Source organism: Hemicordylus capensis, chromosome 2 (assembly GCF_027244095.1).
Source record: "Hemicordylus capensis ecotype Gifberg chromosome 2, rHemCap1.1.pri, whole genome shotgun sequence".
Lineage (NCBI taxonomy): Eukaryota > Metazoa > Chordata > Lepidosauria > Squamata > Cordylidae > Hemicordylus > Hemicordylus capensis.
Genome location: NC_069658.1, coordinates 131,710,546 through 131,731,869, shown reverse-complemented (window position 1 = coordinate 131,731,869; position 21,324 = coordinate 131,710,546). Strand labels below are relative to the sequence as shown.

The window sequence follows — 21,324 nt, the reverse complement described above, 5'->3', positions numbered from 1 at the left end:
TAGTTGCCCTCTTCTGCACCTTTTCCAGTTCTACAATATCCTTCTTAAAATACGGTGACCAAAGCTGTACACAGTACTCCAGATATGGCCACACCATAGAATTGTATAAGGGCATTATCATATCAGTATTTTTATTTTCAATCCCCCTCCTAATGATTCCTAGCATGGAATTAGCTTTTTTCACAGCTGCCGCACACTGAGATGACACTTTCAATGAGCTGTCCACCACAACCCCAAGATCTCTCTCCTGGTCAGTCACTGACAGCTCAGATCCCCTAAGCATATATGTGAAGTAGGTGTTTTTTGCCCCAATGTGCATCACTTTACACTTGCTTACATTGAATCGCATTTGTCATTTTGTCGCCCACTCCCTCAGTTTGGAGAGATCTATTTGGAGTTCCTCACAATCTGTTGTGGATTTCACTACCCTAAATAGTTTAGTGTCATCTGCAAATTTGGCCACCTTGCTGGTCATTCCAACTTCTGTATCGTTTATGGACAGGTTAAAGAGCACTGGTCCCAGTACTGATCCCTGCGGGACACCACTTCCTACCTACCTCCATTGTGAAAACTGTCCATTTATTCCTACTCTCTGTGTCCTGTCCTTCAACCAGTTACCAATCCATACATGAACCTGTCCCCATATTCCATGACTACTAAGTTTATTCAAGAGCCTTTGGTGGGGAACTTTATCAAAAGCTTTTTGAAGTCCAAGTATACTATGTCTACCAGATCACCTTTATTCACATGCCTGTTGACATTCTCAAAGAACTCCAAAAGGTTAGTGAGGCAAGACTTTCCCTTGCAGAAGCCATGCTGGTTCTCCTTCAACAAGGCCTCTTCTTCTATATGCTTAACAATTTTGTCCTTAGGTATGCTTTCCATCAATTTACCCGGCACCGAAGTTAAGCTGACCGGCCTGTAATTTCCCAGATCCCCGCTGGATCCCTTCTTGAAAATTGGAGTCACATTGGCTACTTTCCAGTCCTCTGGTACAGAGGCTGATTATAGGGACAAGTTATATATTTTTGCTAGGAGATCGGCAATTTCTCATTTGAGTTCCTTCAGAACTCTTGAGTGGGTGTTATCTGGCCCTGGCGATTTGTTAATTTTTAGCTTTTCAAGACAGTTTAGAACATCTTCCCTTGTCACTTCAAATCCACCCAGTTCCTCAGCTGCTAAACCTGAAAAACTCAATTCTGGAGAGGGTATATAGTCAGTATCCTCTGCCATGAAGACAGATGCAAAGAACTCCCAGCTTCTCTGCAATTTCCTTAATAATCCCTTTCATACCAGCTATTCATGATGGATGTGTTCTTTCAACCAACTCTGGGAAGAACTTCAACAACCCCCCCCCCCCGCCCATTTAAATGCATTTAGGAGTACAGCAAGATAGCCAAACCTCTCTTTAGCTAAACCAACACCATTGCTTTTAGAAAGGCAGCAGTGCACTAGGGCGCTTTTTAGATGGGACACTAGAACAGTGTCACTATGTGTCCGTTATGTGCGCTTCCAAACTTTCTGTGTCTGCTCCCCCTGCTGGTGGCTTTGCACAACAGTCTTTCTATATGGTTTCAGTGCCCTCTGCCCAATACAGAAGCATTTTACCGTGGTTGAGTAGGTAAACTGGAAGGCGCCCAAGAGAATAAATTCTTCCTTTGAGTGTTTGGGAGGCATGATTCTTGCAGAGAGTTGTGCACGGCTGCCTCTCTTATGGTGGTGATCCCAGTGGGACAGGGGTGCCATTCATCTGGCCCTGGGCACACTTAAGGGAGGGGCTTTCCAACCAGCTTCTTCTCAGACTCCAACTGCAGTCCTGACCCCTCACCATTCACGCTGCTTTGGTAAGATTGTCCTCCTCAGTTTCCCTCTTGGCAGAGGGTGAAGGTAACAGAGAAGCAGAGCTGGTCCAGTTACAATTCCACCACCGATCAACATCGCCAGTTAACCAAGGACACCTTTTAATGAATCAGAAGAGGCTTTAAGTGGCTTAATCAACCACTAAGCATTGCAGCCCTGCTTCCAGTTCCTGATATTTACATGCCACATTCTTCTGTAGCCTCCCCCTAGGGCTTCAGACTCCTCATCACCAATATTCCTCATCACCAATAAAATCAGGGCCAATATTCCCAATCCACAACACCCCCTGGAATTTCTGCTGCCTAAGAAGTGTCAAGAGAAGCAGCCCAGCCTGTCCCCCAACCCCTGCTCCTGCCTTCCTCCTGCCTCCCTGCCCCTGCCCTTGCTTCATGCTTTGACAAAGAGATCTTTCAGACTGAAACAACAATCGCATGAATCATGATGCCAGTGCTTGTGTTGGGATACAAACAAAGCAAGCCTGTGATGGCATCGTCCGTTACAGCTCCTCGGGCGTTCCCTTGTCTTCTCTCATTTTCTTCAGTTTCTCAGGCAAGATCTTCAACCAGACATCAATGTGGGTCTTCCTCAGCTCCTCAGCTCTCCTCTGCTTCAGGTTCCATTCCAGATACTCGCCATGCAGACTGTAGTGCAGCCATTTTACCAGACCTTGGCCGCTGAGATCACTGGAAACATCAGAAACCAAGAACTCAAGTCAGTTTGCCTGGGAGATCAGAGCTGAGCATATGCCAGGCTGCCTAGTTCTGGAGGACCCCTGTTCCCCACACCCCGCCATGGCCTTTGCTGTAGACCTGATGAAGCCGGAGGAGGAGGAGGAGGAGGAGGAGACATAGTATCACACCCAACAAGGGTTTCCAGAGTTCTGGTGCAGGGAGCCCCCCTTGGTCCCATCCTCCCAGAGCAGCAGCAGCACCCCCCCCCGTGCTTTAAAGGGTCCAAAAGGTTGCCCATACATTATCTTGCCATCCTTACTGCCATCTGACAAGGTAGGCGAGGATTATCTCCGCCATACAAAAGTGCTCTTACACCTGAATATTGTTTGTTTGTTTGTTTAAATCCCGCCATGCTACAGCCCTGACAAAAATGGTCAAGCTTGGAACAGGAACTTTATTTGGAACCCACAGGGGAGGAGAGCTGGTCTTGTGGTAGCAAGCATGAATTACCCCCTTGCTAAGCAGGGTGCTCCCTGGTTTACTATTCATTCATTCATTCATTCATGATTTGATTTGATTTCTATACCACCCTTCCAAAAAATGGCTCGGGAAGACTACATGTGAGCACCAGGCGCAGTTGTGGCAGGCAGGGCCTCCACCAGCCCACAGTGAGGGGCCCATGTTAAACTCTCATCCCCAGGCCCACTCCAACCTTGCTATGCCCCTGGCTCTAGGTAGTCTTGGAAGTTTATGGAGGGCACACACTCCAGTTACAGAGTAGGGAGCAGAGGATGGTTTGGATATTGCAGCTATTTAGAGAAATCACATGGAGATCTTTGTATAACTAAACACTAAATATTTATTGGTTAAATACACTTAGATAAGAAAGACCTATACCTAATTTAAAGGGCTACATAATGGATAGGTAAGGAGAGAGAGAGAGAGATGTTTCCGTCTGCTCTCTAGGAGGAAAGGAAGCATGGATTCATTCGTTCTGCACTCCAGTGCTGTTCTCTTGTGTCCCTTCTCGCACATCTTTTTAGCAATATGCTCATAGGTCTTGATGTTGCAGTGGCTACCCCGCAGTCTGCTCAAGATTTCTTTTTCACCCCAGATTGATATGAGGTCGATCACTTCTGTGTGTTTCCAAGACACGCCCCCCCCCGGGTTCCCTTGTGCCCAGGTTCCCTTGTGCCTCAGGGTGCCTCGAAGCACCCTTGATGTCGCCCATGCTGATGTTCCCTTGTGCCTGGGCTCCCTTGTGCCCCCCGGGTTCCCTTGTGCCTCAGGGTGCCTCGAAGCGCCCCTGATGTCGCCCATGCTGCCTGAAAGTGGAGGAAGAGAAGCCTCACGGGGAAGGGAAGGGCAATCTGCCTTGTGTCAGCTATGGCCAGGTTACTGTGCCACAGGAACGATTATCGCTGGCTGGTGTGCACAAAAGCAGTACCTTCATGCCTCCGAAATCAAACACACACACACTCCCATCATGCAATCACACCAGCTACTCTTATCTTGAACACTTGCGCCAAGCTATATGTGCGCAGATATAAGCAGTAGGAAAATTACAGCCTTTGGCAATTCTCTCTCTCTCTCTCTCTCTCTCTCTCTCTCTCTCTCTCTCTCTCTCTCTCTCTCTCTCTCTCTCACACACACACACACACACACACACACACACACACACACGCAAGAGGTAATTCCCCCCACCACAGAATACTATGCAAAACTGCAGAAAGTCATGATCGGATAGACCGATTTTAGCAACAGATTGTAGGGATGAATAAATTTTATGAAAATAAATTAGAGCTTTCCCACAATGATGGAATATAATTTTTAAAGGGTTCGACATAAGAACATCTCCAACTCTGACCCCCTCTCTCTTGCAGTCCCAAACGGGGAAAACAGACCAAAGGCATTTGCTCCCCCTGCTGTCTACTTCGTGAAAGCGCTGACAAGACTCCTGAGCAAAGTTAAGAGCAAGCCCCAAGTGCTCTCTATGGGGTAAATAAAAAGCTGTCCATGTTGATAAGCGCTGTTACTGACCCAGCTGTGCACCAAGAAACAGGGCTGACATGTCCGAAAAAATAACAGCAGATGCTTTCGGGACAGGCAGCCAAAAGCATTGGCAAATACATCTTTGCATCTTTGTGCAAAAACCCCTGAATGAACATTTAAAAAAAAAATTAGGAAGGGGTCGGAGAGGGTTAGGTGAGGGCAGATTGTGGAGAAAGCAGGGCGCTTTTCAGACTAGACCCTGCTAACTGGGCAAAGAGGCACCTTTTACCGTGGTGAATCTCTTTATTCAGCAGGGGGAGAGTAACTGGCCCTCTCCACCCCCAGCACAGTACTTCCAGTGACTGCTGCTGGTGTCTATCTTAGGTTTCTTTTTAGAATGTGAGCCCTTTGGGGACAGGGATCCATTTTATTTATTTGTTATTTCTCTGTGTAAACTGCCCTGAGCCATTTTTGGAAGGGCGGTATAGAAATCAAATTATTATTATTATTATTATTATTATTATTATTATTATTATTATTACAATGTTTTTAGAACAAATCTCGGAAGTGTGCTTCTACACTTCGTGTGTTGTGTCACTGCAGTCCCTATGCAGACGGCAGAGTGCAGTTCATGTTTCCAATACCTTGTTGTGAATTTAATCGCTGTGATACAGGGTGCTGAAAGGACCTTTTTTTCTGTGCCTGGTCCTCCATCCAGATGTTCAGGGCCTTCTCCATCTTCTCAGCATCAGGCTCTCATGGCACATATGAAACCTTGAGAGAGGACTGGGTCCCCCTGGCAACACTACCTCTGATGGCATCCTAATTCTTCTTGATGCTGCGGATGGTTGATTTGTTGACCTCACCAGCAGGGCCGCCAAGAGCTGATTTGGGCCCCAGTGAAAAAGATTTTTTGGGCCCCACAGCAGGGGCGGAGCAGCTATAAATCTTGGGAATTGTATTGATTAAGTTAAGCTTGACAAGTTTAATTTAAGACCTAAGCAGCGCTTTCCTTCGTGAGGTGCCGCACCACTCCCAGCCTACCTTCCTTCCTCAGGCAAAATATCTCCCCGCTCAGGCTTCCTCAGGAAAGATCTCTCCTCTAACCCATGGCGTACAGGGTTCTGTTGTTTCTGAGGTGTTCTGAGTGTGGATTCTATGATAGCAAATGAGAGCAGAGTGGATTCATGGTGTCTCATTGAAAATCTCATTTGCTGTCATAGAATCCACACTCAGAAAACCTCAGAAACAACAGAACCCTGTACGCCATGGGTTAGCAACCCATGGGGGTGGTTGGCACCCTATGTGCACTACACCACCACTCGCTCTGGGCCACCCCAGCATCCCCCAAGTGCACTTGTGGGGCTGCTGAAAGCTCCATTATACCTTATAAGGAAAAACCTTAAAGACGCGTAAACGTCAACAATTCACCAAAAATCAGACCTCTGCCCAAATCCTTTGAAAAAATTCAGGTAGCTTCCTTGCCCCTACCTGGCACTACCACCAACCCCGCACTGCTCTAGGCCACCCCTTTCCCCCTGACATGAAGTGATACACCCTCCATTATACCTAATGGGGGAAAACCTTAAAGACACATAAACTTCAACAATTCACCAAAAATCAGCCCTTTGCCCAATCACTCTGCAATTGGGGTGGTAGCCTCCACCCATTAGGCACTACCATCCCACCCCACTCTTTTGCCCCTGGGACCCAAAATTCGAGTAGACATCACATCAGACCTTTTTGCATTGAAGTCAATGGGAGGCAAAAAGGCGGGAAATTAAAATAGACGTCATTGCTCAAAATGGAGGGGGAAGAAGAAGGCATTTATTGGCCACAAAATGGAGGGCCGAAACAACAGATATTTCGGAGCTGAAACGGGGGTGATTAGTTTCGGCTCCGAAAAATTTCGGATGGCTAGAAGGGTGATTCGGTTCGGATTCGAATCACCCGAAATTGGCTGTTTGGGGTACAGATCGTTCTGTACCTGGAATGTTTCGCACATCCCTAATAAACTTGTTAAACAAAACTAAATATATTTTTTCTTTCAAACATTTAAAAATTATCTCTCTCTCTCTCTCTCTCTCTCTCTCTCTCTCTCTCTCTCTCTCACAAAACTAAGATTTAACTGTAGCCCAGAAACTTTTCAAGAGTGTTCAGACAAAAAGCTTACTTTTTCTGTTTGTCTCTGATCAGCCACAAACACTGCATTAGTGCCACTCTGGACTCAGCTTGTTAGCGCCCCTCAGAGGACTGGTCTACCTGCTGACCCCAATCAGTAAACCAGCTCTAGGGATGTGCATGAACCAGTCTGGAGTTGGGGCAGTTCGGGGTGTGTGTGTGTGTGGGGGGGGTAAATGTTTTGAGCATTTCGCATTTCGTTTTGAGCTCCCCCCCCCTTGCTGCCTCCTCCCCTTCTGTTCCCACTGCCTTATTGCCAACCTACAGTGTCTATAGTGCACCTCAGAAGGTTTGGCCAGCCCAACATAAGGGAAGAGGAGTGGAACTAGAGCCCGTGTGGCAGTGGGTGGAGCTGGCAAGGGAGACAGGTAGGAGACCAGAAACGGCAGAGGCAGGGAGGGTTAAAAAATCCAAAGGATGTGCTGCCCCATGGTGCACTTGCAAGCAAGGTAGCTTCATAAAAACTTGGCAAGTAGGAACATAGGAAGCTGCCATATACTGAGTCAGACCATCGGTCCATCTAGCTCAGTATTGTCTACACAGACTGGCAGCGGCATATCCAAGGTTTCAGGCAGGAGTCTCTCTTACAGCCCTATTTGGAGATACTGCCGGGGAGAGAACCTTGAACCTTCTGCATGCAAGCATTCAGGTGCTCTTCCCTGAGCAGCCCCATGCCCTATCTTACAATGCTCACACATGTAGTCTCCCATTCAAGTGCAAACCAGGGCAGATCCTGCTTAGCAAAGGGGTGGTTTATAAATGTAGTAAGTAAGTAAGTAAGTAAGTAAGTAAACTCAGCATGGCATTTTCAAGTGCTTCTTTAAATCAAGGATGTGGCCGTGCACCTCTCAGTTGCACAACTTGCCTGTTGCAGATAAAAGTTAAAGGGGCAATTGTCCTCTATCCCCATGGGCATAGGATGCAAACTTAGGAGATGGTATCTGCCTGTGCAGACTGACCTGACTCGCTGGCATGGCTCAGAGAATACCTCTGTCCTGAGAAAGAGGGCAAAACACCAACCTAGTAACTTTGCTTCTGAGGCAGCAAATGAGGGTACTCACATGGAGCAATGCATGGGTGGGTCTGCTGGTCTTGGGGAATGTGGTGGTACAGATACTATCAGGGTCTAGGGCTGCCAACATTCCATTCCTGAATAAGGGGGGTGGGTGGGTGGAGTATGTGGGGGGGGGTAATCAAGACCTGAGTAGCAGTGCTGTATGTGTTTTAACCACTTTCAATTTAAGCTAGTTCCAACTTAATAATAATAACAACAACAACTAGCTTGCCCAGGCGCAGAGCATCTGCGCCTCTAGTTCTCCCTCGTTCTTAGCTCACCCCCTCCTCTTCCTTCTTCCTGCCTCCAATGTTTTCTCTCTCTGGCCGGCCGCTTTTTCTAGCCGCCCACTGCTTTCTTCCCCCCTGCTGCCACTTTCTCTCTCCACCCCTGCCGCCACTGCCACAGGATTCTTGAAGTTCTCTCAAGAGGGAGAGAACTTCAAGTTCTCTCCAGAGGGAGAACTTGAAGTGGTGGTGGTGGTGGTAGTTCTTGGTCAGGGCTGCTCAACTTTGGGCCTCCTGCAGATGTTTACCTACAATTCCCATAATCCCTAGCTATTGGACACCGTGGCTAGGGATTATGGGAATTGTAATCCAAAAACAGCTGGGGGAGGCTAAGTTGAGCAGGCCTCTTCTAGGTGAATCAGCAGCATGTACCTGCTGAATCAGCACATACCTGCCAACATGCACTGACATACTTGTCAACATGTCACCTGAATGGGAAAATAGGGACATGTTGGCAGGTATGCACGGAATGACAACCTTATCTGCCATATTGGAAAAGATATTCAATATCATTTTATAAAGGCCTTCCTTTTTAATGTGGGGCAGGGCAGAAATAAAAGGTTCAGGAAAATCTTTTGTAGCAAACTGTGCAGGAAATTCAGCTTCCCAGCAAAGCAATGCAAATTGGTAGCTTTTACTTGTCATGTTGCAAAGGTGCAGCAGAGGGCACCCCAGAATATATATAACGCATGCAAGCCACTCCCAGTCCCCTCTCCAGATTCAAAGCTCTGCAGAGAAGAAGGAAAGCGGAGCAACTTGCCTTGTTGTATTGGGTGGTGGAAGTCAGCCTTCTCAAGCATTTGCACAGGTTAGTAGTGGGCAACAAACTGAGAGGCATGATGGGATCTTATCTGCAAACTACTTAAATCTGTTATGATTTTAAGTGTTCTTAAAAGGATGCTTTCTTGAAGCTGGGCAGACTTTGCAACAGGAAAAATGGACTCTGAGAGCAATGGACGCAGGGCAACATATTTCTACCAGACTCCTTTCAGTATTTATTTATTTATTTGATTTCATTTCTATACTACCTTTCCAAAAATGGCTCAGGGAGGTTTACACAGAGAAATAACAAGCAAAAAAGATGGATCCCTGTCCCCAAAGGGCTCACAATCTAAAAAGAAACTTAAGATAGACCCCAGCAACAGTCACTGGAGGTACTGTGCTGGGGGTGGAGAGGGCCAGTTACTCTCCCCCTGCTAAATAAAGAGAATCACCACTTTAATAGGGTGCCTCTTTGCCAGGTTAGCAGGGGTGAATTTGGAACTTGTTTGCGTTTGCTTGCCTTGACATGAGAGTCAGAAGCAACAGAGCCTTCCATTCATTTTGAGGGGAAAGGTAGTGACATAACTGCTGGTATTCAAGTGCAGTCCTTGCTTTGACTTTTGACAATAGTTGGGTTAATTGCTCCAAGTGGGTCTGAGTTACTTTCAAGTTCCTTCAATCATCATGAGCTGTTCAGGCAGAGTGCGTGGAATGAACTATTTTTTGGAAAGTGTCAGATTAACAAGTAACTCCAATGCAACTCAACAGTTATGTACTCTGTTGCTGATCTGTGATCCAGCTTGATTGCCCTGAAATTGTGCCCGCCTTCTGTGTCTCTGGGCAAATGTTTGTCTAGTTAAATTTTAAAATGGGCAGGGCAATAAAAATAAAAATGGGAGGAGGAGGAGGTCTCTTGACATGGCTCTTGCAAATTCTGAGAAAGCTCCTTTGCTGTTTCCATGCTAACAAGTAGAGGAGGGTTATTTTGAGGGCTGCTTCTTTCTTGCCTGCCCTGCCAAAGTATAGAAGTATAATTGTAATTTCTTTTTAAAAAGCGTCTACTCAAAGGTATATCTCTCATTATTAAATCCCACCCCCCAAATTTAATTTAACACACTCCTAAATAAGTATGAGTCAAGGCTGGCCCTACCATAAAGCAGGCTGAAGTTCCTTGCTTTGAGTGGTGGGTTTGCAGGGAGGGGAGGCAGCAGATGTTGAGGTGTCTCTGCGCGTGTCCCCACTTGCTCCTGCCACGGTAACTCTAGCCCAAGTCTATGAGTGCTGAGCAGGGGGGTGGCTAGGGGAGGGGGGCCCCTTGTTCTCCCCTCTCCCCAGTGGCCCCTCGGAGTTAGGGAGATAATGAAGAAAACAGGGAGGGGTGGATCTGGGGGCCCCTCAGAAGCTGGGGCCCCTGGGTTCTTTCAACCCATCCACTCAAATATAGCTACACCCCTGGTGCTGGACCATTCTTGCCTCTTTCCCTCTCATCATTTTTCAAAGTTGAGCACAAGAAGAGGAGAAAGCGTGGCCATTCCTCTCTATTCCTGCCCCTGCTATTTGAGCAACAGTCACAGCAGAGCTGCCCACCACCACCACCGTAATACCACCTGGCATGGTAGGAGCATCCCAGCCTGAGCCAACATCCAGGCTCACCCCTGCTTCCTTTGGCCTAAGCTGAACTTGCATGGAGCAGGTAGAGAGGCAGGTGCTTCTGCAGCAGAAGGTTGAGTCCGTGGGTCCCATCACCAAATGTCCATAGGTCAGCAGGCTGCCAGGAAACATTGAGATGGGCTGCATTTCAGTTGCCGTGGTGATGGGGACAACATACCAGGACCTTGGAGCCTCACGAGAGGTGGGCCATCTTCCATAGCAGGCAGGCAGCCTTTTGTGAGATTGTGCAACATGCCATGGGAAGGGTGAGAAAGGAAGTGGCTGTCAGCTCCCAGGAAGGAGGGAGCCAAAAGGGAGACGCAAGTGTTTGGCAGAACTCTCACCCACTTTCTTCCTGGGGTCAGGAGGAGTACAGAGAGGGGTAAGGCCTGCCTCACATGGTGATACATTCTGAACAACCTGGAGACAAGTTCAGCCAGGCAGCCCAGAAAGGGGTGGGGAAGCAGATGCTCAGTGGGAGGCATTTGCTGTTCTGCTTCAGGCACTAAAGTGTCTCAAATTGTTACTGGTACGAGTGAACCTTCTTAGGTTGCAGTTCTGTGCATGCTTAGGAGTATGTGCAGCTGAAGTCAGCAGGACTTAACTTGCTAGTGAATACACAGGATTATGCTGTTAGAATGCAAGGTGGTTGATGCTTGGCTGCCTAATAAGTGATTCAGCCCCACTAATACCCTAATTGTATGCCTGTTTACTTGGAAGCAAGTCCCACTGGTTTCATTGGGGTTTAGCCCCAGTTAAGTGTCCAAAGGGTTACTGGGAGGGGCCGTAGCTCCGTGATAAGAGCATATTCTTTGCACGCAGAAGGTCTGAAGTTCAATCCCTGGCATCTCCAGTTAAAGGGACAGGTAGCAGGTAATGAGCAAGACCCAGAGAGCTGTGGCTAGCTAGAGCAGACAGTCCTAGGAGAGATGGATGAATGGTCTGACCCAGTTCATGGCAACTGGTGATTTGCCTTTACATCAGCATCGATAAAGGCAGGACCCCTGGAATGGCTGAGCCTGTTTCCATAGTGGTGTGGACCAGAGCCTGTGATGGTAGAAGTTTTCTGAGGGCGGAGGGAAGCTTCAGCTGCCTCATTAAACTGCCTCAAATCTACTGTGAAGTAGATTCGCTCCTCGGATACCCCGCGGCATAAAGCTATGTGTGAATAACTCCCAAATTATTATTATTAATTCGATTTCTATACTGCCCTTCCAAAAATGGCTCAGGGAGGTTTACACAGAGAAATAACAAATAAATAAGATGGATCCCTGTCCCCAAAGGGCTCACAATCTAAAAAGAAACGTAAGATAGACACCAGCAACAGTCACTGGAGGTACTGTGCTGGGGGTGGACAGGGCCAGTTACTCTCCCCCTGCTAAATAAAGAGAATCACCACATTAAAAGGTGCCTCTTTGCCAGGTTAGCAGGGGTTAGTCTGTTGCGGGGGGGCAGTTTTATCACTGTGGCACCTTAGAAACTAACAAATGTATTCTAGCATGAGTTTTGATGTTTTTAAATTAAAAGGCTGATCTTACCAGTTTATTGTGATTCTTGATGAGTTTTCCATCACATATTTATTTTAAACTGCACACGGGTTTGAGTGATCAGAGAGAGGGCTGACTTCATGGGTGAAAATATCTGTTCACACATGTATGTGGATCTAGGTGATGAAAGCATTGCAAATGCAAGCATTTAAATTCCACTGGCAGGGGCATCCAGTAGCAGAGGTGAAGCTAGGTAATTTTGGAGCCTGGACTTAATGGTGTCCCCCCCCGCCCGCCTCCGCAAGATAAGTGTCTACACACACACCATCAGTTTTGCCAATTTTTAGATAGCAGCTACAGACATTCACTTTTCCTGTGATAAAAACTAAGCAAGGGGTACCTTCTCCTTGACTAAGCAGAATTAATTCAAACAGATACATTACAAACTATTCCAAGTCATTTTTTAAAACTATTGATCTTAACTAAAGGTGTGTAAAACGTACATAACTGCAACTCACACCACCTACAGAAACCAAATTTTGCATGAACAATCCTGCCACTAGCATCACTGCAGTTTTTACAAAACAAATTTCTTTTGGCTCAGTAATCGGAAATAGAAGGTGGTGCATTAGAAAACCTGAAATACATAATCAAATAAGAGATATCATCTTTCTGAAGCAAGTGTAGAAAATCCCTTCCTCTGCAACCTTACTTATTTGCCATGAAAGACATCTACTTTTGTGGCAGGCTTCTCTGCATTTAGCAACTGCTTGGAGGACAGAAATTCAACTAGTGAAGCCAGTGGCATAGCAAGGATGCTGGCGGTCCCAGTCCAGCCTGCCACTGGTGGCACCAGCCACGCCCCCCGCATATGACATCAGATGTGGGGTGTGTGGCCACATTAGCAAATGGGACCACACACCCCGTTTGGAAGTAAAATTCATCCAGTGCCGCATTTACAGCGTGGCCGAGATGTTTTCTCCCTGCTTGCAAAGGCAGGGAGAGGCGTTCCCGGCCAGACTGGGAGCCCAGCACTGGCTGAAACTACACGAAAATGGAGCACAAAAATGCGGCTATCAGCTGCTGCTGGAACTGGGAGCTTCCTGGAAATGAGGGCACATGTGCTTCCTAAAGGAGATACAGGGCACATGCATGCTCTGAATGAGGACATGCATGCACCCTGCATCTCCAAGGCTTCGGGAAGTGAGTGGCAGGCCAAGAAAAAAGGCCTCATGGGCCGGATGTTGTGCAGGCCTACCCTTGCATCTGTTTATGATAGATGTGTGTGATAGTCACATCAAGCTACTTTTCTTTGAACTGAAGTAGCTTGCTCACTGTGTTTACAGCAAAAAGAATGTTTTACCATACAACCATTGCCAACAAAAATTCAAATTTTTTGAGTTCATGGTTGGCAAAAGACTCTGCATCAGTACGAGCCATTGAGTCCTCACATTCTTCTGCTACTTCGAGCAAAGTATTCCTGATACCACTTATCTGGTAATGGATTGCTTTTACACTCTACTCAGCAGCCCCACCTAGTTTGATAATGGCTTCAGAGTTCAAGGTGGAGCATGTGCTTGCAATATTTGCCGTCAATTTGTTGAAGCTGCAAATATACAGTAAATTCCCCATACAACCCGCAAAAACGTAATGGCTTGGGAATTACACTTTGCCATGTCTTCCAGTACTAGATTTAAGTTGTGACAGCCACATGGAATGAAAAAGGCTTGGCGGTTGGTCTGAAGGACCCGTGCTTGTACACTTCGATGCTGGCCCTTCATATCTGCCCCATTGTCATATCCCTGCCCCCTACAATTACTAATATGAAGGCTAAATCCATCTAGTTGCAGATATAAGATATTCTGATAATCCTTCTCCACTTTTGTCTTGAACTGGAAGAAAGTCAATAAAAGTTCTCTGCTACCTTCACTTCTTCAGAAGTCATGTCAACATAATGAAGCACTTTGGATATCTGCTTTTGATGTCTCAGATCAGGCTTGCAGTCAAGAATAACTGCAAAGTATTTTGCAGACTTCACCCTTTCCAGAATTGCTTCCTTCACCTTCAATGCTATCAACAAAATTAGTTCATTTTGAATACGAGATCCAAGATAAATGGTCATGGATTTCTTCATTTGTGATGTCCCGCACATGCTCTTGCATTGATCAGATTAAGCCAACATATAAATCAATTTCAAAAAGTTTCCATTGTCAGGATGAAAAAGCTTTGCATGTGTGCCATGAAAAGCATAGTGTTGCTCAGCTAGGTACTGCACAACTGCTATACTATGCGTCAACACTGCTTGCCGATGTTTTTTCTCCTTGTTTATTTCTCTCAGCAGGGACTCATCTATGGTCTTCCTTGCAGACAATCTTATCTTCATTTCAGTCTATTTCTTTGGGTTTAATGCATGCTCTTGGGATACTTCATGAAATCTCAACCTCTCACTGAGATGCTTCCAATCATTTTAGCTGCCTTCCATGTGCCCTACTGGAGCCATACAATTTGCAAGAGAAGCAAAAAACCTGCATTGGCTTTCTTCGAATATGACAGTCACTCTTTTAACTCTTTTTTCTGGGCAGACTCTATCTGTAAAAGTCTTCTGAAAACTGTCAATTGTCAGAATTCTTTGGGAAAACATAGCTACAACCAGATATTTTGGCACCCCTCCTTGCACTAAGAGGTCTACTATCTTATTGTCAAGTAAATCTAGCCAGTTGGCTGGATCATGTAGATCTTTAGGAGAAATAAGGTCAGCCGAGCTGTCCCTTCATAAGGCCGTGCACATTCTAGACTATTGTCCTCCTCCTGAGGTTTGGCAGAAGAACCTACAGTGCCACTCCATTCACTGCAGTCCATTAATTCAATGTTTTCCTCAGCTACTGAAGCTTGTTTGTAAATTGGAAATGTTTCCGAAGAAACCTTCATTGCATTTTCAAGTTCTTCTACTTTTATTTTCATTTTTTTCTGCTCCCGAGTCATATTTTCTCCATCTCTCTGTCTCTGCTAGTGCTAGCCAAGGTGGTATGCTATGAAGAAACAGAAAAGGATCTTCTCATAAAACATGTTTGCTCTGATTACACAATAATATACTGTGTACCCTGATAATATACTGTGTACCCTTTCTTGTACCTTTTGCTTTATAAACCACTTTGAGACTTTTGCAGGACCATCTCAAGCCTATCAGAACAAGTCTAGTAAGCTTTCAGACAGAGTCTCCTTTTTAAATATTGTTCTTTTGCGGGGGAAACCCGTGCAAGTAAAAAACAAGCAGTCACTTGTCGCACAATCATCCACAGAAGCGGGTACGTTTCAGCAAGTGAAGTGTGCAGGGAAGCAGTATGGATACACCAACTACTATCGGAATTTGGCACTGAGGAACCAACAGTGATGTTTGAGAGCCCACAGTGATGTTTGAGGACAACCAAAGCTGTATCCAGATTTCCCAAATGGAGAAGATGAAATCTTGAACTAAGCATATTCCCATAAAGTACCACTATGTTTGGGACTTGCAAGAAAAAGGGGTGGTCCAGCTGAGGTACTGCCCCACAGAAGAGATGCTGGCAGATGGGTTAATCAAGCCATTATCCAGACACAGATTCCAGATGCTTTGTGAGAAGATGGGAGTCATGCCCAGGTGCGGCAGGCGATGAGAAGGGGTGTTGGAGATGAACTTCTAGTGCATCGACCTTTTGTACCAACTGTCCTAATGACCACTAGGGGCATTGGGAGGAGAGACAGTGAGTCAGGGTCTCCCTATTTGTTCCTACTCTATGACCCCTGAACTGACTCTGCAGCACTTCCTGTGGTGAGTCACATTCCTTCCTTTTCTTCTAGAGAGCAGATGGAAACATCTCTCTCTCTCCTTACCTATCCACTATGTAGTCCTGCAAGGGGCTGGGTTGCTGCAGGCATGCCCGCCCAGCCACCGGTGCTGCTGCTGCTGCAGTACCCCTGCCATCTCCTTTTTCTCTGTGTGGCGCAGCCACTGGCAGAGTCTCAGGCTCCGAGACTAGAGTCCGTGCCTGCTGCCTGCCTCAGATTCTCTCACCTGGCTGCTTGTGCTTGGGGCCCCACAGGGTAGCTCGGCTCAGCTCCCTCATGCTGCTGCTGTGTGTGACCCTCCTCCTCGCTCTCGACCCTTGTCAACTCCTGTGTGCTGTGTGACTCGATGCTGATGTTGCTGTCATGTGTGCGAGTATGGCTGGTGGCTGATTGAGGAGAGGAGACAGAGAGCAAGGCAGGCTGCTCAGCTTGGGGCAATTACCCTGGTCACCCCATCCTAAGGATGGCCCTGTTTGCAAAGGCTGACAGCATGATTGCGCACACTGCCCCCTCCGCCCAATGCCCCAGTATGGGCTGAATTGATAGTACACTTGGGGAGCCTACCTCAGTAGCTCCTGCCGTGTGGTCCCATGGCTGCTGGCTCAGGGCGGTGATAGCCTTCCATACACTTTAAACATCCTCATGCCTGAAGCTTTTCACTCATTTTTGAAGCATACTAATGAGAATATTGGGGTATATTTTTTTCAACCAAATGTTGAAAGAGAATGAGCATGGCTTGAACAAAGACGAAACAAGAAAAGACACTGACTAACAAGGCCTGGGCTCCCAGGCAGACAGCAAGCCTGCGAGGAAGGCCCGTCTTCACTCCTCCATCTACTAGGGCCTCCAGGGCTGTGAATGCCTAAAATGGCAGAAGTATCACAGGAAATAAGGCCGGAGCCTCTGGAGATGAAACATACTTGGAGAAAGACATTATTCCACCTAGTACAGAGTGGTACAGAGTACCCAAAGTACAGCAAAAATCCAAGGCTTGATATGTTCATCCCACCCCAAAATGGGACAACTGATCAATGCAGGTTCTTCACTAAATCAATAAACTCATATTTTGGGGTTGTTTTTTTCCTTCTGTTTGATGACTGCAACTATTTTGTAACAACCTGGTTGTCTCCTGGCTGACCGCAAGTCGGGGTTGGGGAAGGCTGGCGGAGGCCCCGCTACTGAGGGTCTTGCCGCACATTTGGCAGCTCCTGCATGGAAAAGAGATCAGGGTCAGGGAGGCTGGCCGAGGCCCCCGCTTTGCACACATGGCCGGCTGTGGCAGTGAAGTGCAGGCAGCACCACTGCCACAGGGGACATTTGGAGGCTCCCCGGCTGGCAATGCTCTGGACTTTGGACCAGAGATCCAATCCAAAGAGCACTGCTGGCTGTGTCACAAGATGCCACTGCCCTTGCCACCTCCTTTCCCTCTAAGGCACCCACCTGACTGCCCAGCAACAAGTTTACAAAACATAAAAACAAATACCATTTAAAATGCACTGCTTAAAACAATATAAAAACAAATTTAAAACAATTCAGAACCAATCAAAACCAATTAGAATACTTTAAAACAATTTTAAAATCTTGGAAGACCAGACCAAACAAGCAAGTTTTTAGGGCTCTCTTAAAGGCCAACAGTGAGCCTAAACTGCGGATATCTGCCAGGAGTGCATTCCATAGGCCAGGAGCAGCTACAGAGAAGGCCTGGTTCTGAGTCTCTGCGAGAAATCCCAGTGGTAACTGGAGACAGACCTCTCACGGTGACCTCAACATGTGATGGGGACCATACAGAAGAAGGTGCTCTCTAAATTAGCCTGCACCCAAGCTGTTCAGGGCTTTAAAGGTAATAAGCAGCACTTTGTATTTTGCCTGGAAACATATTATTGTTAGCTAGTGTAACTGTTTTAAAACAGGCATAATATGGCCTCTCCGGGTTACCCCAAGTGGTCTAATCATTACTTCCTTCAAACAAGGAGGCATCCTACCCTCAGCAATGAGTTGACGATATTAACTAGGCCATCTCCAATGATTTCCCTGCTAGATAGAAGCAGCCAAGTCGGGCAAGGATCCAGAGAACAAGTGGTAGGCCGCACTGCCCCAAGCAGCTTGTCCACGTCATCAGGCATCACAAATTGAAACGGATCCAATCCAATACTGCAAGAGGGATTGCTGGACACCACCTTTATAACAGACTCTGCAAAAACAGTGGAATCGAGTGATTGAGCAGAGTAGTCCCCACACATTTTGCTGTGTATCTCACCTTCTACAAGGGCAAGAGCACATCTTGTGTTTCTAAAATGAAAGCTGGGAATCCGGGCTAGCTATTGGGCTAAATGGGTACCGGGTGACATGTCTGAAACCCGTACTACACATCACATGTAAATACATGTTTAAAAGGTCCAACTCTTTGTGTGTGTGTGTGTACTGTTATGAATTAAGCAGCCCCCCCCCACTCCTCCACTCAACATCACAGCTTCATTGCCTCTTATCTCTTATCTCTTATCTCTAGTGTTACCAACGATCCCACATTGGCCAGGATGTCCTGTATTTTGAGGGGGAAGTGCTTGTCCATCTGGGATGCTCTTTCTCCCATATTTTGGCGGCTGGTGGGTGGCAGTAGCAGCAGGTAATGTGAGCTCCACTCTCGAGCTCCTTTCTCTGCTCCCAGCCCACCTGACGATCTGCTGTTCATGTGGCCGGGGCTTGCACGGAAACTTGAGTGCAGCTCCTGGCTCCACTATCACAGCCACAGCCTTGACTTGTTTCTATTCATTGTGTGTGTGTGGGGGGGGGCGTGTCTCAGCAAAACAAGGACATGATTTTTCTGAAGGTTTTGCAAGGATTTGGAGAAAAGTGGTGTCAGCTATTTGAAGGACTCAGTGACACCCTTAGTTTCTTTGAACTTAGTTTCCAAAGATCTCTTGCACTGGATGTCAACGAGTTCCTTTTGCAAATCACATGATTTTGTCTCCTCAACAGAAAATGGATCAGCAAACATCTGGAAGCTTTCTTTTAGGGATGTGCAAGCCGGCTTGAGGTTAAGCCAGCTTGCACTCAGACCGGCCTGGTTCAAGGGCTAGCCCTTGAGCTGGACCAGGCCTGGTTCTGGTTCGGGGCTGGTTTGGGTTTTCTTTGTTTTTTAGGCGTATTTACCACCACTGAGGGCTTCTGTGGACTTGGGGGTGCTACTTCAGCCATGGGGGGGGGGTCTCCACCGGTCCCCCTTCCCTCTGCCGGTCCCCCTTCCCTCTGTATTTTCTACCTATTTTTAGCCTACTTTCCAGTATTATGAGTTCACCCAGCATTCTGTGTCTCTGTGTGTCCGTCCCACCCCTCCATCAACTTCACAACACATTGACAAATATGAACCAAATTGGGTAGAGTTGTAGGGACACATAGGAACATCTCAGTGGTATGGTTTGTGATTATGCCATCCACCCCAATTCAAAGTGGTGGATGCGTAAACATTTGAGGCGCAATGGGCTAACTTGTGGACTGTCTCACCTATTTGAACCAAATCAGGTACAGTTGTAATGAGTGACACACAGGGACACCTCAATGGTGTAGTTTGGGATGATGTCATCCACCCCAATTCAAGATAGCGGACATGGAGATGTTTGAGGTCCAAGTGGGCTAGCTTGTGAACTGCCTCCACAATTTGAACCAAATTTGCTACAGCTGTAGGGACACATAAGGATGTCCCAATGGTGTAGTTTGTGATGATGTCATTCACCCCAACCCAAGAGGGCAGACATGTGAACGTTTGAGGTGCAAGTGGGCTAATCTGTGGACTGTTTCACCTATTTGAACCAAATTAGGTACAGTTGTAGTGAGTGGCATACAGGGACACCTCAATGATGATGTCATTTTGACCGATACAAGATGGTGGATGCGTAAACCTTTGAGGCACAAGTGGACTAACTTGTGAACCACCTAACTGATTTGAACCCAATTTGCTACAGTTGTAGCGAGTGACACATAGGGATACCTCAATGGCATAATTTGTAATGATATCATCCACCCCGATTTAAGATGGTGGACCTGTGGATGTTTGAGGCATGAGAGTTCTAACTTGTGGACTGCCTAACTAATTTGAACCAAATTTGGTACAGTTGTAAGGATAGTGAAAGAAAAGTAGGCAGATTGGTTCTTACTAGAACAACTAGTTTAGTTCTTGGAGTGGTCAATGCCAGGAGTTGCACCCTAGGAGTTGCCCCCTAACAGGAAGCAGGTCCTTCAGAATACCTTAAGGGGTATGTTCGGGGTCCGGGGTGGGGGAGGATGAATTGAAATGTCTGGGTTTTTTTTAATTAGTTGCCCATGCTCTGACACTTTATTGAATGAAGCAGTTTACAAACAAAAAGAATTTTCAAGAGCACAGCACAAACTCCAGAGTGCCGCCAGTGAAGTGTTCTCATCCTAACCTATTTTGCAGGGTTGGTGTGCAGATAAAAGGGAAATCATCGAGCGGCTTCACAGAACTGCCAGAAAGCAAGTCAAAGGGAACTCAAGGGAACCCAGAAGCGTGCACTCCCAGCGGGAGCTGCAAATTCAACTGATTTTGTCACATCTGAACCTGCCAGTGTCGGGTTGACAAAGTCGGGTTTCTGCCACCACTCAACATCCTCCACCCAACTCCAGATCTCGTTGCAAATGTTGGGCAGTGGTTAGAACCCAATGTTGGGTAGTCTCAGCAGAGGTGGTCTCAACAGTGGTGAGAACCAAATATTATCAACCCAACATTAGTGGGGTCAGACGTCACAAAATGAACCAAATATGTGGCTCATGCCAGGAGCGCACACTCCTCAGGAACCTCCAGTTCCCTCTTACGTACTTTCAGGCAGTTGTGTGAAGCTGCCCATAGGCCATAGTTGGAAGGAACCTCGGAAGTCTCCTAGGCCAGCCTCCTGCTCACAGTGCAGGAAACTGCTACAACATTCTTGATAGATAGTCATCCAGCCTCTGTTTGAAACCCCCAGCAAAGGAGAGCCCACCACTGCATGATTCTCTACTGCTGCCTTCCTAATGTCTAGCCGAAATCATCTTTTTTGTATTGTTTCTAACCCATTGGCTCTAACGCTTCCCTCAGCAGCTACAGTCTGCTTCGCAGGTGCCCCCATATCACCCCTCCCCTGCCCCACAAAGACATCCATTATTGCTGATAATCCTGTAACACCTAAATGATTCTTTTGTGCACTCAATAGCAATTGAAATGACGTTTCTCTTATGGGAAAAGGTAAATGTGTTTTCAGTGCAGGGAAGATGCTTTCAAATCATGTCTGCTATGCTTAAATTATTATGTCTGTCTTCAGCCCAGCTAACTGAGCAAAGAGGCACTTTTTAAAGTGGCGATTCTCTTTATTTAGCAGGAGGAGATCCATCCCCAGCACAGCATCCTTCCAGTGTCTGTTGCTGGTGTCTGTCTTATATGTTTCTTTTTTATATTGTGAGCTCTTTGGGGACAGGGAGCCATTTTATATATGCATGCATTTTTTTTTAATATCTATGCAACCGCTTTGGTAACTTTTCTTGAAAAGCAGTATATAAATATTGGTCGT

The 21,324-nt window shown here is 46.6% G+C and overlaps 1 protein-coding gene and 1 long non-coding RNA gene across 4 annotated transcripts in view; one reads left to right on the top strand and one right to left on the bottom strand.

Annotated features, from left to right (window-relative positions):
* Positions 1–2,282: 2,282 nt before the first annotated feature.
* Positions 2,283–6,825, bottom strand: LOC128342992 (uncharacterized). Its single transcript, XR_008315288.1, has 2 exons — positions 6,697–6,825; positions 2,283–2,543 (listed from the first exon to the last, which is right to left on the bottom strand). It is a non-coding gene; the product is annotated as an uncharacterized LOC128342992 (long non-coding RNA).
* A 1,922-nt stretch (positions 6,826–8,747) lies between these two features.
* PTGR1 (prostaglandin reductase 1) overlaps positions 8,748–21,324 on the top strand; it is a 47,138-nt gene continuing 34,561 nt past the window's right edge. For all 3 annotated transcript variants that reach the window (XR_008317721.1, XR_008317722.1, XM_053302899.1), the window contains exon 1: positions 8,748–8,853. The gene's annotated coding sequence lies outside the window, so the exon portion shown is untranslated. The remainder of the gene's footprint in view (positions 8,854–21,324) is intronic.